The following is a 19,618-nucleotide window of genomic DNA, read 5'->3' as shown; positions in this document are numbered from 1 at the left end:
GAGCGTGCGAAAAATCCAGCGAGATCTGTGGGCTGTCAACGCTTTGAGTTTGAGAAAATCGAGGAAAAGCGAGGAAAAAACAATAAAAAAAAACGGCATCGAGACAGAGGAAAATTGATTTGTCACGTTGCGCATAAATTGCACATAATTATGTAAGCAACCGTTTCTCCGTCGCTGCATTTTCGCTTGGCAACTCAACTCTTTTGCCGCTCAATCAATAGAAATAACTTTTGTTTTGCCGTCTCATCAATTAGGCCTTAATTTTGTCATAGTCTAGCCAACTTGCACTTGGCCCGAACGGGTGCTAACGTTTTTTTAATGGGAAAAGGCATTTCCCTCGATTCGCGACCCTGGGAACTAGGAAAATGCTAGAGGGAAACTCGGAAAACTATGTTTCACCATGACAGTTGCTCAATTTATCCGTACTTTTCTTTCCTTTTGCCACCGAATGTGACCTTGTTTTATAGTGATTATTATAAAAAAAAAAAGGAAGAATCTAAACTTCTTTTCGAAATGCTAAGGGTATGAAAACCACATGGCGGGGTCATTAAATAAATGCATTTGTTATAGAAAAGGGTTCGTGAAGGGGTTGTAACCCTGGACGATTGTGAAAAATGGTATTTCCGATTTGAAATTAGAGGCGGAACAGAAAAAAAAACGCTTTACCTTTCGAGTGGCACAGACAGAAGAATATAATAAATATATGTATATTTCAGTATAATGGACAAACCATTAGATGTGCTGAAAGGCAGGGTTGTCGCTCACACGCACACAGATGCCCACCAACACACTCGCGGCCATTCACAACAGGGCAGCTGCTGTCAATCAAAGAGCAAAAAAAAAAGCTTTGACAGCCATGAACATGACGACTGTCTGTGTGTGTGTTTGTGTATATTTGCTAATTTTGGAAACTGCAATTAACGCATGCACACACACACACACACACACACAAGCGAGCGTTTGGCTAATTAAAACAATTTCGCAATTGTGCAAAAAAAAAAAAGAAAAAAAAGTTCAATTTAAGCAGAGAAACCTTCAGTTGAGCCAAGCCAAAGCCAAAGCGCCATGTTTGGCCACACAATTGTTTGACAGCAAACACACACAAACACACCCGTACTTTAAACCTCTATTTTTTTTCCTTTTTTATTTGTTGGTTACGATCTTTTAGCATTCACTTCCCATTGTCAAAAGGCGCAGACGACGTCGCTCACTTCCGCTTCGATCAACTCGAGCCAACAACACACAGCGCAGAGTGGAAAGAAGCAGGCAAACAAAAATAATAAAATAAAATGCCACACAACAAAATGAAATAAAATAAAACTTTTGTCATGCATTAAGATTTTTTGGTGCTTTTCCCCCCTCCCCGCTTCTGCTGGGCTTCTCCTCTCCTCCACTCTACTCTTCTCATTATGATCCCATATGCGCAGCGACCTTGGCCTTCAAAAATAAAACACAAAAAAAAATCAAAAAAAAAAAATTTGCAAATAATTTTTGCAGTCTCTTTTTTTCCCCTGATTGTGGTTTGGCTCGCCTTTGTTTGATATATTTTTTTTCTGGCCAAAGGGGGACTGGCAGGGGGCAGCAAGGGGTTAAGACACACTGTGTGGTTAATTGCATGAAAACTACACTTTTTAACGAGGAATTCGAGAATTTTGGTTATATTTTTGCAAGCTAACTGCACTGAGATATACATTCTAACAGCATTTTCAGTAGAAAATTTCATGGAATTCAGCAGAAGTTTACTTTTTCTAAATTAAAAATGTGTTAAATAATTTCGTGAACTTACCTTAAACTAAAACACTCGCCAGTCGGGCGTTACCCGTCCAGCAATCCATAAGTTTCAATTTTCCAATTGATTTTTGTCGGGGGCCGTCGTCTTCGTCGATTTTGTATTGTTGTTTGTTGCAGTTGCTTTTGTTGTGTTTGTTGTTGTATTTGTTGTTGTTTCTAGCTTGGTATTGTTGCTGGTTGTCGCTGCAGTTGTTGGTTGTTCTTGTTGACTGATCTGTGACTTTTCGCTTGCGTCTTTTTCAAATATTTTTTTACTTTTTGCACACCGAAATATTTGATTTGGGACTGTTTTACAACACTGTCATATATTTTTTTGCGGGTTTTCCGAAATTTGAAAAATATTTCCAAGTTTGAGAGTTTTTCCTTCTGTTTTTTTTTTTTGTTTTTTGCCTCAAGAAACGAAAATTGTTTTATTTAGATTTGGTTTAATTGGTATGCTTTCCTCCTTTTTGTTTTTGTTGTTTTATCCATAAACATTTAATTGGTCCAGTTGGTCGAAGTTGTGGGTGTGTGTGAGGGAGACAGATGGTGCGTACGTGTTCGCTTGAGTGTGTGTGTGTGTGTGTGATTAGAGTGGGATAGAGAGAATGTTCTAATTAATTCCTTTGTATCTTTTTTCTTTATTTGCCAGAGAGCGCTGCCAGAGTTGTAGCGTGTTTATCTTGTTGTTGGTAGAGTTGATCGTAATAGAGTTGCCTTTCGATTTGCCGAGATTGCGTATTGTGTGAATTGGTTTGCCTTTAGCTTTTTGGTTTCTTTTTGCTGGTTTCTCTTTGAGTTTTACACGCTTTCTTCTTCGTAGAAATTTGGAATTTTGAAGAATATGCTGCAAGGATAAGAAAAATAATACATTAATTAGTTAGATGTCAACTATATCTATATATCTATAAAAGATACTTGTATCAGTTCACAAATTATTGCAGGCACAATTGTATTTAAAACAAAAAATCCCCGAGCTATAACACACAAAGTTCTTACTTAATTCCTTTTCTACAGTTGCAAGAATGTTTAATCATATTTGGCAAATAGGAGTTGCAGCTTACTTTCAACCGAGTTTATTGCCCCTGAGCACTTCTCAAATTTACCTAAATTAACGTCAAATTTGCTTATTTACCTTAAATGTAGGCTATGGCAAATGTCACAAATATATGTGTGTGTGTGCGAGTGTGTGAGTGTGTTGGTGAAAACTTTCACTACCTTAATTACCCGAAAATGAATGTTATTCTTGTTTGGCCAAGAGGAGGAAGAGAAATGGGTGGTTTTTCGGGGGTTAAAAGTTGAATGGCAATGCCACATAGTCGACTGTTATAGTTGTTGTTGTTGTTCTTCTTCTTGTACTTGTTGTTGTGGTTGTTGTTTTAGTTGTAGTTGTCTCGGAAAGTCTGTTAACTGTCTGCGTTGTTGCCTCAAGTGCCACACACACACATAGACATACCAACACACAATCTCGGGTAGAATGTTTTGGTGAAATTAACACATACATACATACATACATATACAGTGATGCACACACACACACACACAGTCATAAAGAGAAAAGTTTTCGACTGCAACATGTGGCAGGCGCGCTTAATTATGACGTTGCACACAGTGAGCGACAACAGTCATCATTTGAATTATGTCCTCATGCAAATGCGGCTCACTATAGAGTATTTCGGGTGCTAGCAGTATTACCAATAAAAAAAAAATGTGTTAAAATATAAAAGAAATCTAAACCATCTTAATAAATATATAATTTCATACGAAATAATATTACATAATAAATATATGTTTTAATAACTTTGATCATCACTGCGATACATTACTTTAGCCATTTAAGTATTCTATTAATATTAAATACAAAAACCCAAAATAGTTTTTCGCAGATTTTTAAGCCGCGAAAAGGGTTGTACTTTTGTTGGATTCTCCCACAACAAAAAAAAACATAAATGATGTGTAACCAACACTGGAATACTTTTCAATTTTTATAAAAAGGGGTATGTCTCATGTACCAAACCTAAAGCAACTTTTTACTTGGCAACAGTTTTGGTTAATTAGATTAAAATATTAAACCTCCAAAATGTTGCAACCTTATTTATTTATTACATTCTACATCAACATCATTTCTTTTCTTTTCGTTTTGCTGCCGTAATTCTGGTTAATAATAATAAAATAAAAGAGATACATGTCGTTGAACTTTTTGGCCATGTCGCTACTTCTTGTAAATATGTAATACATTTAATATGTAATGTCGCTGCTTCTTGTAAATATGTAATACACATAAGCGCAACACATTTTTGTTAAGTCGATTTTCCCACAACTTTTCGGCCGTTTGACGTCATTGCTCTTACTCTGTCTGCTCTTTTGCATATTTTAATCAGCCGCAAGAGGAAAATGGGGAAACTGGGGAAACTGGCTAAAGAAAGAAAAGCTGATGGCAGAGTAAGAAAACGGCGAGCAGCATCTGGCAGTTGTGTCTGTGGTTGTGGCATTGAAAAAGTTTCCATTCTTGCCACGACTTTTAACTTGTCGTTTTTGTTCTTGTTGTGCCCCCAGTTGTTGGTTTTGCCAAGCATAAGTAGGTTCAAAGTTCAAGTTCAAGCACATGCTGAAAATTAGTCATAGCTTCCTGATTAAAGGCGAAAAACCTCTTGTGGCTTAAACATTTTGAGGTTATTATTATTATTACTAATAAATGCAATTAAAAGAACTTTAAGGCTCAATCTTAATTGGTTTGGGGCAATAAAGTTATTGCTTACTTGAAGGAAACCTAACCACCAAAACGATCAGTTCAATTGCTGCGAAATCGAATGGGGCAGCACGCACTGATAAGCCTCTCACTTGGAGGACAGCAAACAGACAGAAAGAAGGCTGTAAGCCGGGGGAAATCCGGACGGGCCGCGGATATAGACAGAAGTCAGGCATACGGACGGACAGACATACGGACATACGGACAGATAGACGGACAGGCAGACAGTTAAACCAATGCCAGACATCCAGACGGGGAGTCAGACTGAAGTCAGACGGCGAGACGCATTGTTGATAGATACTCGTACTAGAAGCGAGTCTAGAAAATGTCTAGGGGTTCTACATCTGCGAACACATACATTTATATATATGTATGTATATATATTTGGTGTGTTTATGTGTGGCAAATACATATGTAAGTCCCATAAACAATGACGACAGGCTGCTTAAAATGTCTGCACAGCTGTTTGATGTGTGAGTGTGTTGCATCAACAGTTGAGGCAACTGCAGACAGTTGAAGATACACGCCCCCCTCCCCCCCACTCCCCCTTTCCACCCCATGGAACCCACGTGAAACCGCCTTGCACCGCCAACACCCCCCACCCCACACCCCTGGCCACACAATCGACACATATTTTTTAACCCTTGTGCAGGAAAGTGTCATGACTTTTCCTGCTAATTGGAGCTCGGTTCATTGATCGGTTCATTGCCATAAATAGCTTTAAAAAAGGAATAATATTGAAAAAATTATATAAAATTTACGTGGCTAAAATATTGTTTAAAACATTATATAGTTGTTGGAAATTAACAAGTTCAGTATTAAAGAAATTTTTCCAACAACTAGACACTTTTTTGAATATTTTCCCAAAAAATGTGTGATTTCTGACCCCCGGCAACACAAGTGGGGTTAAGCTCGTGGCCCAGGACTCCAGGAGTGAAGAAGACACACAAAAATAAAAATGAAAATAAAACGCAACAAAACACAACAACTGAAAAACCCTCGACAGTGGCATGTTGCATATTCCGTGTTGCAGGTGAAACGCGCTGTTCTCGTTACATGAGAAAGGGTGGGGCAGGTGCAGGGGGAAATGTTCGGGGGGGGGGGGGTGTGGGGAAATGGCGAAGGCAATGAAGGAGAATGATGTTTTTTGAATGGGAATGGCACCGGGGTATATAAAAAGTGCAGGGAAGAAGGGCCCCGAAGTCTGGTGGTACATAAAACTCAGCCCTTGGTTGGCGTCTTGCGTTTTTAATTTCGTTTTCTTTGTGCGCATTTTCCATTTATTTTATCTGTCTCGTCTGTCTGTCTGTTTCTCCGTCTCTGTCTCTCTCTCTCCCTCTCTCTCTCTCTTTGCGTCCATCTTCCGTCCCGCTCCGTCGCTAACTCAGCGATATGGACAACTAAACACGGGCAAGGACATACCGAAAGGACACCGACGAAATTCCATCCACTTGTGTGCAATTGTCGCCCCGCGTGACACATAAAAAAAACTTGAGAAAACTCTTTAGTTAAGTGTCGCGACTATTGGATACCCCTTACTTAGCTAGTGATATTTTTAGATACATGCAGAGGTCCGGAATTCAACAAAGTATGTAAGTAACTATAAACCCTCTTCCTCTACGAGTAACTTGTATAATAAACACATTTAGAAAATACCACGGACAAAAATGTTGACAATAAGTTTATGCAATAGTAATAATCGAAAGAAGAAGGGGAATAAGGAATTGGAATAGGTATATTGCAAAAAAGGAATGGTAAATATACATATTTACATATGTAGCGCAGGAATACCAACATAAATTACAAATGTTATCTACTTTTAAAGTTCAACAAAGAGGTTTCTTAAAGAGGGATTCATTTTTTTCACAAAATTCATAGATGATATGTATGCATTTGAAATATTTGTTTTTATATAAGTAAAGAAATATATATACGAAATTTGTTCGCTAACAAAAAACGAAAACTTAATAAATACCAACGACCAACAACATGTTTTTCACTCAATTTTTTCTGCCTGCAAAAGTGACGATATTTTATTAGAACTCGTGGAATTTAGTGCTGTGGTTTTGGTACGGTTCGGTTTGGTTTGGTTTTCAGCCTGGGCGACAGAATTCGTTGAATTTATGAAACTTTAGACGGCAATCGACTGACGACGGGGCGAAACCGACGGGGATAAACGGACAAATGTCACGGCATCTCTCCATTTCGAGAGTGTTTTATACGGACAAGGGGGAGGGGCCATTACGAGACAAATATAAAATATGCCAAACAAGTTAAGGAAGTCGAAGAGGTAAACAAAGTTTTCACAATGCAACAACCGCAATGAAAAGTGGGAGTCAGGCCTGCACTTTGAAAGCTGTCATCTGAAATCTGAAGTCGTAGGCAAGGTAATAATTGTTTAAACAAATCAAATTGAGAAGTCGCAGGACAAAGTGATAAAAATTGCATATTTCCAAGTAAGTTGTGTTATTCCAAAAATGTTGTGTGGCTTTCGTGTGCCAGAGGTCATAATGCAATTGTTCAAATCTAGAGAATGCACATGGTTCATTTTCTGAGCCAACGAGCCACAGAATGACCGACTGTCTGGCGGACGGAATGATTGAATGACAGCCAGCGGAATGGTCAGTAAACCAACCCGCAACCCCCTCTTGCTGAAGAACCCCTTCCCCTCACCATTCTTTTTGGCCGGCAACCCCTCTTCATAATTATAAAGTTCTTTTCTTGAGCGCGTCTGCAATATTTGCATAAATTATTGTACAACAAACAACAGTTTTTTCTTTCTGCATTCATTTTCCAGAAAATGACGTTGTGAAAAATGCAGCAATCATTTTTTACGAACTTATTTTGTATAGTTTTTTTTTTTATTTTTTTGTATTATTTCTTCTTTTTTTTTGTTTTTGTTTTGCATATGGCAATATCAGTGACGGAATTCCTGGAAAAACACATAGGCAAAAAGAGCGAAACAAAATAAAATAAAAAAACGAAGAGAAGAAGAGAAAAATGAGGGTGAAGGGGAGCGGCAATTGCAACGGGTGCAGTACACCGATAAAAATAATAGTAAATAGTGCATATCTTAATATGCTTTCTTAGATTTATAACTTATAACTTAGAAAATAACTTTATAAAAGAACTTATACTATGAATTTGACATCGTTAAACTAATAATATAAATGCATTTATTAGCCAAAGAGTTTGGTACATATTATTATTAAATGTAAGTTTACGTTACTCAGTGCTTTTTTTTTAAAGTGCAGCAAGTGCAGCTGCAGCAACAACAGCAAAACGTCAACGTCAGCGGGGCAGTGGACAGTGAATATGAATACGAATATGAATATGAATATGATACCGAGACCAAACCCCGCTGCCCCGCCCCTTTTCGGTTGCACCGCCTACTCCTTAAGCAAACTGAAATCTCAGTGTCAGCGAATATCAAACAAATGCAACGGGAATCATCAACAAATGTGTCTTCGCAAGAATTTCAAATCGGAGTTGGGGGAAAAATCCAAAAACTGGAATACACTGGAATACTTTTCAATTTTTATTAAAATTAAGTATCTCATGTACCAAATATGATGCTGATATCAAACCTAAACCAACCATTTACTTGGCAAGAGTTTTAGTTAATTAGATTAAAATATTAAAGCTCCAAAATGTTGCAACCATATTTATTTATTACATTCTACATTAACATCATTTCTTTTCTTTCCGTTTTGCTGCCGTGATTCTGGTTAATAATAATAAAATAAAAGAGATACATGTCGTTGAACTTTTTGGCCATGTCGCTACTTCTTGTAAATATGTAATACATTTAATATGTAATGTCGCTACTGCTTGTAAATATGTAATACACATAAGCGAAACACATTTTTGTTAAGTCGAGCGTTTTGCAGCGCACTGATTTTCCCACTGCCTTATGGCAATCAATCCAGAATATAGTAACAATTTATTATTATTTGTAATGGCATTCTCAGTTCTTAAATTGCATTTCCGTATACCGATTGCCACAAAATTGTTGAACCCCCGTCAACTCGGCTGATAACTTCGAGTGAGAAGTGAGAGGAGAAATGAAAAAAGTTGAGTGGTATCCAGAGAGGCTTACAAAAGAAACTTGCGTGGACGCCTCATCATAATCTTTTCCCGGCTTTTCCGCCCCTTTGCTGCAGCTCCTTCAGTTTTGTCTCACTTCGAGTTTTTCCCCGTGCGTGTTTATGTGTGTGTATGGTGTGTGTGGTGTGTGTGGTGTGTGTGTGCGTTTGATTCCTTTTCTTCGCACACACTTAAGCACGCATTTTAGGCGACATCCTGGCCCCCTCTTAACCCATACCCATGCCCATGCCCATCGACGTCTCGTGTTTGGTTTGCCACTTGGGCATTTACCCAAATGCAATCGATATGTGGAACACACACAGAAACCAGAGTGGTGATGGCACACAGGCCTATGTGCAGCAGGAAATGCAATAGGTTCTTTTTTAAAATGCACTAACATGTATGGTTAAATGTAATACTGAACCCAAGAATAGTATTTAAATAAAATGGCTCATATAACTAATACGTTTCATATAGAAACTACTGCATTTTGCTCAACATATCTATCTATCTATGTATCTTCTCCCCGAACAACCCAAGCATAGCTGAATTAATAGCCCGTCGTAACAATAAATATTTTAGTTAATAAAATCAATGCCTATCGAATATTCTATGCTCCTAAAATTGTCGGCGCAATTTTTGTTGTGTACGAAAAGAAGAGAGGGTTTGTTTTCGAGCGGGCTTCGTGAAATAATTAATAATAATTTATGACGCACAGCCTGGTGGCACTGCAATTAGAAAATGTCAAAGCGATGGCAAAAATAGTAAGAAAGGCGCAAATGATGGGGAGTGGGTAGTGGGGATTGGGGAGTAGGTGGGGCTTTGAGTCGCGACCCTCTACAAAATTATGCATAAACGCATTTTAGTGCGCCTACAAGTAGGCAATGCCAACGCAACCGAGTCGTCGAGCGAGTCGGCAAAACTACAAAGGACCTCAAAGCCCAAGACGATGACGTCAAAGGGGCAGGCGGGGAGCATGGTGTTGCAAGAGGGGCGGGTAGGGGTCGGGTTGGGTCGGGACACTTTTGTTGCACATTGCGTTCCCTCTGCCAACTGAAGTGCACTTCTGACGCACTTCTCCTTTTGCGACCCGCAGGGAAGTTCATTCTAACAAATAAAAAAAAACGAGAGAAAATATAAGAGTTTGCTGAAACAAAAAGAAAGAAACTTACAACGCACACAAAAAAAAAGGAAACCAAAAGCGAAAGATTTGCAAAAGAACCAAGTTTGCAATGCCCTTTACTACATTGCATATTCTGAGATGTAATGTCGGCAAATGCTAAATTTATATTGATTTAAAACCTTAAAAAAACCTTATTTTTATAAACTATTAATACAACAAATATAGATTCAATTAAATACAAAGTCGAATATATTTAAGTATTAAAATATAAACAGCTATTATTTGGCACTCAAAATATATTCTAAAATATATCCCATTCGGCTTGTCACATGCGGCTCCTAATTTACAGGGTATCTGATAAAATGAGCGCGGAAACGAAGAAATGCGAAAAAATGCAGGCTCCTTTGATCCTGATGCGCTGATGCACCGCTCCTCCCCCCCTCCGCTGTTGCAACTAACTCACGCAATTTTCAGAAAAGGTTTCTCTCCTCTTTGCTGACAGCGGCAGCACTGCCACTGCCACCGCCACTGCCAGCAACAACAACAACAACCATCCTGCTGTTGACAAAGGCTCAGAGACAACAATAACAAAACTTGGTTAAAAAAGGAGGGACGAGGGGGGCTGGTTGGGGCTCAGTTTTGGGGCGACTGTGGGTGGCTGGGTGGCTGCACAGATAATGAAAGGTCGTCGAAGTGCGTCGCATTCATGTCGCTGCCCCCGAGAGCAGATGATGCCGACAGTAACATGAAAAACAGAGGCACAACCGAATGAGACAGACGCCAGGGGCTCGCAAGGACCTCGTCCTTGGCAGCCGGGCAAGGGGGGTGGTGGCGGCGCATAAAGGAACTCGCCTGCCGCTGTCGCTGACACAACTAATCAAGTGTTAACCAGTCCAAAAGCCTTCGCTGCGGTCACTTCTCCTAGAGGTGACAGATGGGGCAACAAAAAAAAAACAAAAAAAACAAAATAAAAAAGTAGCTAGGCCAACGGAAAATGCGTAAGGGATAAAGCGCTCGCAGGGGGAAAAGTGTGGCATTAGATGGGGGAAAACTCCGACAATTGCTGTCCTTTGACTGTCTGATTATGCGAAAGAAAGACACATACAGTTTGAACACGCAGAAAAAAAAGGTATGTGCAAGTATATAGCTTAATAAAGAACAAAATAACAAGTAATAAACAAAAAAAAGTGCCTAACAAAGTTCGCAATTCGGTTGTACAAAAGTATATATCTTAAGCCAGCTGCAGTGGCGCTTCTTCAGCTTCTTGCCACTTTCGTTTTTAAGCAATTTGCGCAAGGTGCAAATTGCAGTTGCTCGCCACCAGCAAGGCAACATCATAACCATCATAATCAACATCATAATTAAACCACATAATAAGCCAGCTTTGTAGCTTTGTTGTTCTTTGTTGCCTGTCAAAGTCGATTTGTCTCAACTGTCACATCAGCAGCTCTGCCATCCACAACGAAGTATCCTTTGTACACGGAATAAATACATGGAAGCATGCTTAATAGCTGAATTGAAGAAAATACCGAGAAAATATACACTTGGTTAATAACTATCTAGTTTGTTTTTAAATGGTTTCCTTTTAACTAGTTTATGTGCATTTTTTTACCCCTCTAATTGACGCTCTTTTTAAGCCTAATGTGTTTCATATTTAACCCTATCTCTTGATCGAAGTAAACTTGCAACTGAAATTGACAGATCCAAATTTCCGAAAAATTGGGGGCTGTTTACGGAGCTCCCTCATTCCCCCCTCTTGTTCCCCACAAAAGGTGGCAGATGCAAAACGAAGGACTGCAAAAAAGAACTCATTTCGCATCGGCGACAAGTGCGCGAAAAAGTCCCGAAAACGCAACGAAAAACGGACAGAACATGTGTCGCCCCATTCCCCTTCTTTTTTTTTGGATATATATACATATATATAAATGTATCTATATATATACATATATAGATATATAGATATATGTAAATATGTATATATGTGCCCCCTTTTCGGCACTGCCATGTTGTCCTCGGTTATGTCCGATGGACGCGATAACGGCAAAAACGACGCCGGCTGCTCTCCGCCTGTGTCAACGTTGTCGTCATCGTCGGGGGCTAATAAACTCTCCCGTTTAGGCTGTCGCATACCCTATACAAAGGGTATCTCAGCACGCTTACGAAATACTTCAGAGGTTTACCACAATACCGAATATAATCGCAGATATATATAATATATACATAAAGATGTAATGCCGAGCAATTAAGACAAAGAATGCTACACTACCAACTACTGCATACTCAGTATAACTGAATTATATGCTATTTCAGTAAATATTTAAGAAGAATTTGTAAGTTCCAGAAGTACATATGTCTAAATAGGATAGCTACTACATAATACCTTCATCTAAATTCGCATAATTGCCAATCGACCGCCTGCAAGAGTATTTCAAACTTCCCAACCCGATTATGTCCTTTCTTAATGCATTTTTTTTCTTCCGGAAGTGCGTGCGCCTCTGTGTGTGTGTGTGCCTCTGTGTGTGTGTGTGCAGCAAATAACAAATAAAATGTCCCAAAAAACAGCAGACCAGAATGCAGCAACACGGAAAACGAGCGCGAAAAAATGCCCAAAAAAAGGCGCTGCGCTCCTTCCCCTCCGATGATGTTGATGATGATGGCTGATGAGCAGGGACCCCTGCAACCCCCCCAGCAACCGCTCTCCCCCCTAAGTGCCACCCTCCCCTCCCCTCCCCCCATCGTCGGCCAGCGCGTTCCACTTCACAACGCACAGGAGCAAGAAGAAGAGGGGTCAGGATGCAATTGCAGTCAACCCCGAAAAACTCAACGAGCGGCAAGAAGAAGAGGCGACCAAATTGCCAAAAATTACCAAAAAAAATAAAATAAAACTAAAATCGAGGGAGAATCGGAAACAACGAATACGTTGATACACTTACTTACAACAAATTAAATTAAATAAGAAATAAAGGGTAGAAAGTTACCATTCGACTTTTAAGGATTTTGTTTATTTCAAATATTTATCTATATGTCAAATTAGTATCTAAATATGCAAAAATCCACTAAAATCTACCATCTAAATTAAGCATAATAGCTTTCAGTTACACTAATCCACTTTGGAATATTCTAACAGCATCGAAAAAATGCAAATACCCGCTGGTAAAGGACTCGAAAAGAGTAAAATGCGAAATAAAAAAAAAATATATAAAAAACAGGACGAAAAACTGCAGGAGATATACAAAATACCCGAAAAAAACTGGCAAAAGAAGCAGAAATGAAAGAAGTGAAATATATAAATAAAATGTGAAGTGGCGGTTGCGAGGAGGGGGGAGGGAGGAGGGAGGAAGGCAGGGCGAAAGGGTGGGGGTCTTCATTTCGTCCTGTTTCGTCCTGTTTAACCCTTTTTCGCACACCGAAAAACGCTACACGAGCGAAACACGAAAATGTGTTACAAACCAGGGGCACTCCGCTTCTGGGGAGGATGGGGGGACGTGGGGGGATCACTTTTCTCGGGATGGGGCAACCAGACAGACTGTGCTCTTTTTCTATATGTTATTATATTGGTTTTAACTTGATGTGTTGCCTGAGTTTTGCTGAATTTTCTGCGTGGTGGTGGCACTCAGATTTCGGTTATGTTTCAAGTGCATTCCCCCGAAAGTCTGGAATGCAGTTGACGACGGCACAGTTAAAAATGAAATGCACTTCAAATTGATTTAATCAAACTCAAAAGGGGGTTCATTATAATTACGAAAATCCATTCTTCCCTGTATTTTGAATATTGCAAAGCATACTTAATATTAACTGAGTTAGAGCAAGTTTTTTGTTGGTGAGTGTAGCTAATGCACTGCAGTTTTTAAATTGGGGCAAAACGCACAAAAAGTGGCATAAAATGGGAGAATCGAGGAAGTTAGAGCGATTCGTAATTGGAATTGATAATGCTCCTGGTGCCGCCACCACCACCACCATCATCATCATCATCATCATCATCATCATCATCATCATCATCATCAGCATCATCATCATCATCATCATCATTTCTGCATTGAAAAGGGATGCCAAGTCACGAATTTGAAAACCCCCGCGTCTCCCCGCCCATGAAATCCTTATTTTTTCTACTGATTTCCTTTTGCATTTTTTATTGTGGCTGCTTTTACTTTCTGCATTTGCTGGCGGCGGCATCTTCGTTTTGTTTTGTATGCAATATAATTCGCAGACCACCCGCCACCCCCACGCCTAATAAAAAGTATTCCCCTCATTTGCGACCCCTTTTTCCTCGCCGTGTATACCCAACCACCCCCACCCCCCTCCCCATCGTTATACGCCTTCGTTTTTTGGCAATAAGCTTTTTTTGCGCCAAATGCCGCAGGGTTGTATTTGCATAAGTGTTCCGATGCACGTGAATTGGGGGGCTATGCAATTTTTACCCTCATTCGCATTTGCGACTTACTTGTTTTTGGACTTTTTCCAATTTCCCAAATTTCGCTGGGCACTCTCTTCTATTTTATGGCTTAACTTTGAGGCGATGCATTTGCTGGGTGCTGGGTGCTGGTTGCTGGGTGGTCAACTTTAAATGAATTCCTAATGAGCCCAGTCAACGTCTGTTTTCAAAAACGATGGTCTCTGTACTTGTGACAAAATTAAACCAAGATAACTCTTATAATATATGCAATTTATATTTTTATATATATATGTATATTTATATCTATAATAATATGCCAAGGAAATATTATTTCCTTCATTGTAATGAACAAAGTTTCCCTTTCAGTTTCGTTCTTATCCCAAGTGAGGCATCTTCCAGTTTGATCGCTGAGTTGCAAAGTTCTTCCTTTTTTATACCCGTTACTCGTAGAGTAAAAGGGTATACTAGATTCGTTGAAAAGTATGTAACAGGCAGAAGGAAGCGTTTCCGACCATATAAAGTATATATATTCATGATCAGGATCAATAGCTGAGTCGATCTGGCCATGTCCGTCTGTCCGTCCGTCTGTCCGTCTGTCCGTCTGTCCGTCCGTCTGTCCGTCTGTCCGTCTGTCCGTCCGTATGAACGTCGAGATCTCAGGAACTACAAAAGGTAGAAAGTTGAGATTAAGCATACTAACTTCTGAGACATAGACGCAGCGCAAGTTTGTCGATTCATGTTGCCACGCCCACTCTAACGCCCACAAACCGCCCAAAACTGCCACGCCCACACTATTAAAAAATTTTTTGAAATTTTTACATTTTTGTATTGGTCTTATAAATTTCTATCGATTTACCAAAAAACCTTTTTGCCACGCCCACTCTAACGCCCACAAACCGCCCAAACCTGCTACGCCCACACTATTGAAAAATGTTTTGATATTTTTTCATTTTTGTATTAGTCTTATAAATTTCTATCGATTTGCCAAAAAACTTTTTGCCACGCCCACTCTAGCGCCCACAAACCGCCAAAAACTGTCAGTGCTAAAGACTCCTTCGCACTTTCACTAGCTGAGTAACGGGTATCAGATAGTCGGGGAACTCGACTATAGCGTTTTCTCTTGTTTCATTCTTTTCGACCCCCGAAATGTTGCAGGTGGCAATGGAAATTTGTCGAAATATAAATTCCATTTCACTTTGAATTTCGGCGCGGCACTTCTTCACAGGCATTGGGAATTGGGAATTGGGAACCCCTTGAGCGAAGATCGCCGATCCTTGAACCCTCGTCCCTTGGCCATCATTATAATTTTTGGCCAACTGTGTGCCAGTGTGTGTGCGAGTGTGTGTGAGTGTCTGTTGACTGTTTGTCTGACTACGCTTTACGCTCTAAATACGCCAAAGATAATCAGCGAAAACAAACAGACGGCGCAGGGAACGGCGACAGGGTCAGGTGTATAAATTGCACAAATATATACATATGTATGTATGTGTGTACATATATACCCATTTATGCGCTCACATATCTCAACATATATCTACACAAAATATATAGACATACATATATGGTCGCAAGGAAGAAGGGAACTCCATGGCTCGTTGGCTTCACTGACGTTTTTTTCCCATTTCCATTTCTTGCACTCGCGTTTTTTGGCTTTTCGGCTGTTTTTGGGGTTGGTTCGCTGTTGCGTCTGTTTGTTGTTTTTAGGGTCCAAAATCGTCTCGAAGGGTTACATAAAATTACAAAAAAAAAACGCAAAAAAAACACCAAAGCGATCTACTCAAGAAATATGAATATATTTTGGCCTCATCAAGCGAATGCATAGAACAAGCATTTCGCCATATGAAGTCATATATTTTCTAGAATATTATATGATTGCCTTAAGAACTTTGTTTAGAACAACGTGAAATGTTTTGAAGTCATTCCTCGATAAACGCTTTTAGCTTAATTCCAATTCCTTGAGCTTGCCCCCACACAACATTGCGTAATAAAAGAGCAGATGCAGAAAAAACCAAAAAAAACACACGAGATGATGACGAAACCTGAAACTGGGCAAAAATAAAGGAAAAATGAGGCAGAAAAGGAAGGAGGGAAAGGTAAAGGGGAAGGGTATGGGGAAGGGTATTGGTATGAGGGCCAGAAGAACGAGAAGAGCACGCTCTAAAGATGTGAAGAGGGGTCTTCTGCTGCTGCGAAGAAGCTGGAAGACGATGCTGGCGCATTGCGGTAGCATTGATTTAATCATCATCAATTATATGCAGCAGCAAGTTAATATAATAAAAGCTTCTCGCCGGCGATTCCCCCATATTCCCCCATATTCTCCATATTCGTTTCCTCTTTTGGGGCCATCGGTTGTTGTTGGCGCTTAAATGCAATTAACATAATGACAAGCAACACTTGTGCGCATGCGCGCATTTCACTTGATTCCCAGACGCACACGGTGCGACAGAGACAGAAAGACAGAGAGACAGAGACAGAGATAGAAAAAGACAGAGACAGAGAGAGATAGAGATGGAGATGGACTGAGAGCGCCCCTTTGGTGGCTGTCAATAGTGCAAAAGATAATTATATCATAATTGATCTGTGAAGGGGAAATGGAAATGGAAAACCGGTAGCCAACTGCATAGACCAGGATCGAGGCGGCTTAAAAGCTTTGGTTATTTGGTTAAGTGGCAGCACAGGGTTGCCATCGAGAAGATGGATGGATGCAGATGCTGCGCACAAACAGTGATAAACTTGGCAACTCTGAAATGTAACCTTAATTGAGACTCCACATTTAAAGTGTCTTGCCACACTTACTAGACTAACTAATATAGAAGTTTGTTAATTTCAGTGCCACTTAAGGCTTTGAATACGCGTTACTTCTTAAATTTCTAATATAGAAATGTTACTTTCGTGACGAAACAACGATTAATCACCGAAAAATCCTTGCCTGTTCCGGCCATTTAAGTGTGCTACATAAAAATCCCACAGCCCACATGCATACCCTTAATCATATAGAAAACGCAACTGTACCACACACACACACACTCACCCACATGCACGCACGTAGCTAGCTTAGAGGCTAAATTGCCGAAAAAAGAAAAAAATAAATAAATAAATACACAAAAAATGCAAAAGAAAGGAGCTCAGGACAAGCAAAGGAATCAACAAAAGCTGCAGAGGGCTACCAAAAAAAAAAGAAGAAAAAATAATAATAAAACAAAAACAAACACAAGCCCGACATAGAAGAAGCTGAAAATTTGAACCCCTTTCTATATATATATATGTATATGTATGTATGTATATATAAATGTTTCGTACATATCTTTATATATATTTTAAGCAGTGAGCGTGCATCGGGAGGTCCTTGCACAAAACACAGAACCACACACACACATACAAAGGGAAAACGTCCAGAAGCAGGACAAGGGTTAAGAGTGGGTGGGATGGGTTAGGGGGTGCAGGGGGTGGAGGCACACAGTGACGTCGGCGGCGACTGCAGCGTCTGATTAATTGAAGTGCGAGTTTCGGCGAAAGGCGAAAACGAAAAGAAACGAAAAACGAAAGCGCCGCCAAATTACATTTTCCCCCCACTCACATCCCACTTTTCAGTTCCCTCGCATCTAACCCCCTTTTTCCAAACGATTTCAAAAACCCTCCTCTTTGCAACCGCAAGTTGCTTCTTGTTGTTTTTACTTTCCCTGTCCCTGTCCCTGTCTCTTTCTCCTGCCCCTATGCCCGTCTCTTTCCCGCGCCCATAGCCCCCTCTCTGTCTGCGCCGGTGTCCTGAAACATTTAACGGAATTCTTTCTTTCTTTCTATTTTTTTATTTGCCCCCCTTTTCTTTCATTTTTACTGCCTCGTTCTTGCGCCCATGCACTTATTTTGTCAAATGCAAATATAGACGTTTTATATATATATATATACTATATATATGGAGGGATATATATATATTTACATATTCCAGACAGACAGAAAAATAAGGCTCCGTGAAATACAAAACAAAACAAAACATAAAAGCAAACTTGTTGAGGAAATCTAAAAATTTTGTTTAATTTTCTGCACTTTTCTTCTATTTTTTTTGATTTTTCCTTGTTTTCTTTTTGCCCGACGAATCCAGCGGGGCGTATGCGTAATATTTGTGTTATATGTAGTTCTTTTTATATTGGCCATTTGCCGTCTGGATTATATTGATTTGTCTAGACAACGGCAAGCCAAGCGCCAAAAATCGGTTTGGGGAATGGCAGTTACGGGCATTGCTGGTGTGTGGCATTGCACGTAGGATATCCCATATTTTTATGGCGCTTTCGGCACTAGCGAAAAAGGCCATTGGCATTATTTTTTATATGTATGTATATATATACATATGTATATCCCTTGGGTTCCTGAAGATGTTTTGCTCTCCATCATGTCTATGAATACTATAAATAGTTCATGCCAATTAAAGTCCAAATTTAATGTGAAACCCTTACAAACCCTATAAAAACTAATATCTTGAAAAAATCTGTAAAAATTGCGATTTATGATTAAGTATATGCTTATAATATTATTCTGCATTTAGACTTAGATTAAACTCGATTTATAAAGCCATGTGTTTCTTTTTTCAGCAAATTGAACTTATTGAAAGTTCTTAACTTAATACTACATTTTCTACACTGCCCTTTTGTTTAAAAACGTGTTCGGCACAACAGGTGAAACTGTGCAGCACATTTGCAATTTTTCAGCACATTAACCGCCATTAATCAATGGTTGCTGCCGCCACTAAACAATTACCAGCACTTAAGTACTTGGGCTAACAGCTACCCTGTACACACACTGTGCTGTCTTTACCTTTTCGGTCATTTCAATTAATTCTGCTCATTTATACGAGGAGAATCCAACCGCCAACAATGTTGCACCTTATTCAATTGCTGCCAACTGCAAAAACAAATTCAGAGATGCACAAACAACAACAAAAAACGCACGCAAGCCATTAAAAAAATACAAAAAAAATGAAAAATATGAAAAAGGGAGAAAAAAACGTAACGAAACAAAACAGGCTGACTTGAGGCACTTAAAACACCCGAGACCCCATAATGAGTTAATAATTTCAGCCGCTGGCAAGTCGACCGGCAGTTGCTCATTAGTTGCACTCACAGACACACTCACACTCGCACTCACACACTCACATTCACACTCGCGGAAAATAATTAGAAAAAAACACACAGGCGAAAACTGTTGCACATAAAAAAAGATGAAAAACACACACAACAACAACATAAAAAAAAACCACACAAAGGCAACGCAATTACGCGAATTGAAATGAATTTTTGCTAACGAAAATGTAACTGAAATTAAACGAAATGGAAATGGACAAAAAAATGCACAATATACTACTACCCGAAACAATTTTTACAATATTTTATAAACCTTGTTGCGTCTGCGCATTGTGGCAAAAAAGAAAAAAAAAGGAAATATTATTTAAAAAACAAAACAAAAACCAAAAACTAAAGAAGCCATTAAAACGACGCTCGAAACC

At 39.4% G+C, this 19,618-nt stretch overlaps 1 protein-coding gene and 1 long non-coding RNA gene across 2 annotated transcripts in view; one reads left to right on the top strand and one right to left on the bottom strand.

Annotated features, from left to right (window-relative positions):
* The window catches only part of LOC122624069 (box A-binding factor), a 117,427-nt gene extending 115,048 nt beyond the window's left edge, over window positions 1–2,379 (bottom strand). The window contains exon 1 of the mRNA XM_043803504.1: window positions 1,787–2,379. The gene's annotated coding sequence lies outside the window, so the exon portion shown is untranslated. The remainder of the gene's footprint in view (window positions 1–1,786) is intronic.
* A 4,523-nt stretch (window positions 2,380–6,902) lies between these two features.
* On the top strand, window positions 6,903–8,033 carry LOC122624072. The gene is made up of 3 exons (XR_006326438.1): window positions 6,903–6,975; window positions 7,050–7,140; window positions 7,774–8,033. It is a non-coding gene; the product is annotated as an uncharacterized LOC122624072 (long non-coding RNA).
* The last annotated feature ends 11,585 nt before the right edge of the window (window positions 8,034–19,618 follow it).

The sequence above is a fragment of the Drosophila teissieri genome, chromosome X (assembly GCF_016746235.2).
Source record: "Drosophila teissieri strain GT53w chromosome X, Prin_Dtei_1.1, whole genome shotgun sequence".
Taxonomy (NCBI): Eukaryota; Metazoa; Arthropoda; class Insecta; order Diptera; family Drosophilidae; genus Drosophila; species Drosophila teissieri.
Note: the sequence above shows the minus strand (reverse complement) of the source record. Positions and strands in the feature narration are given on the sequence as shown.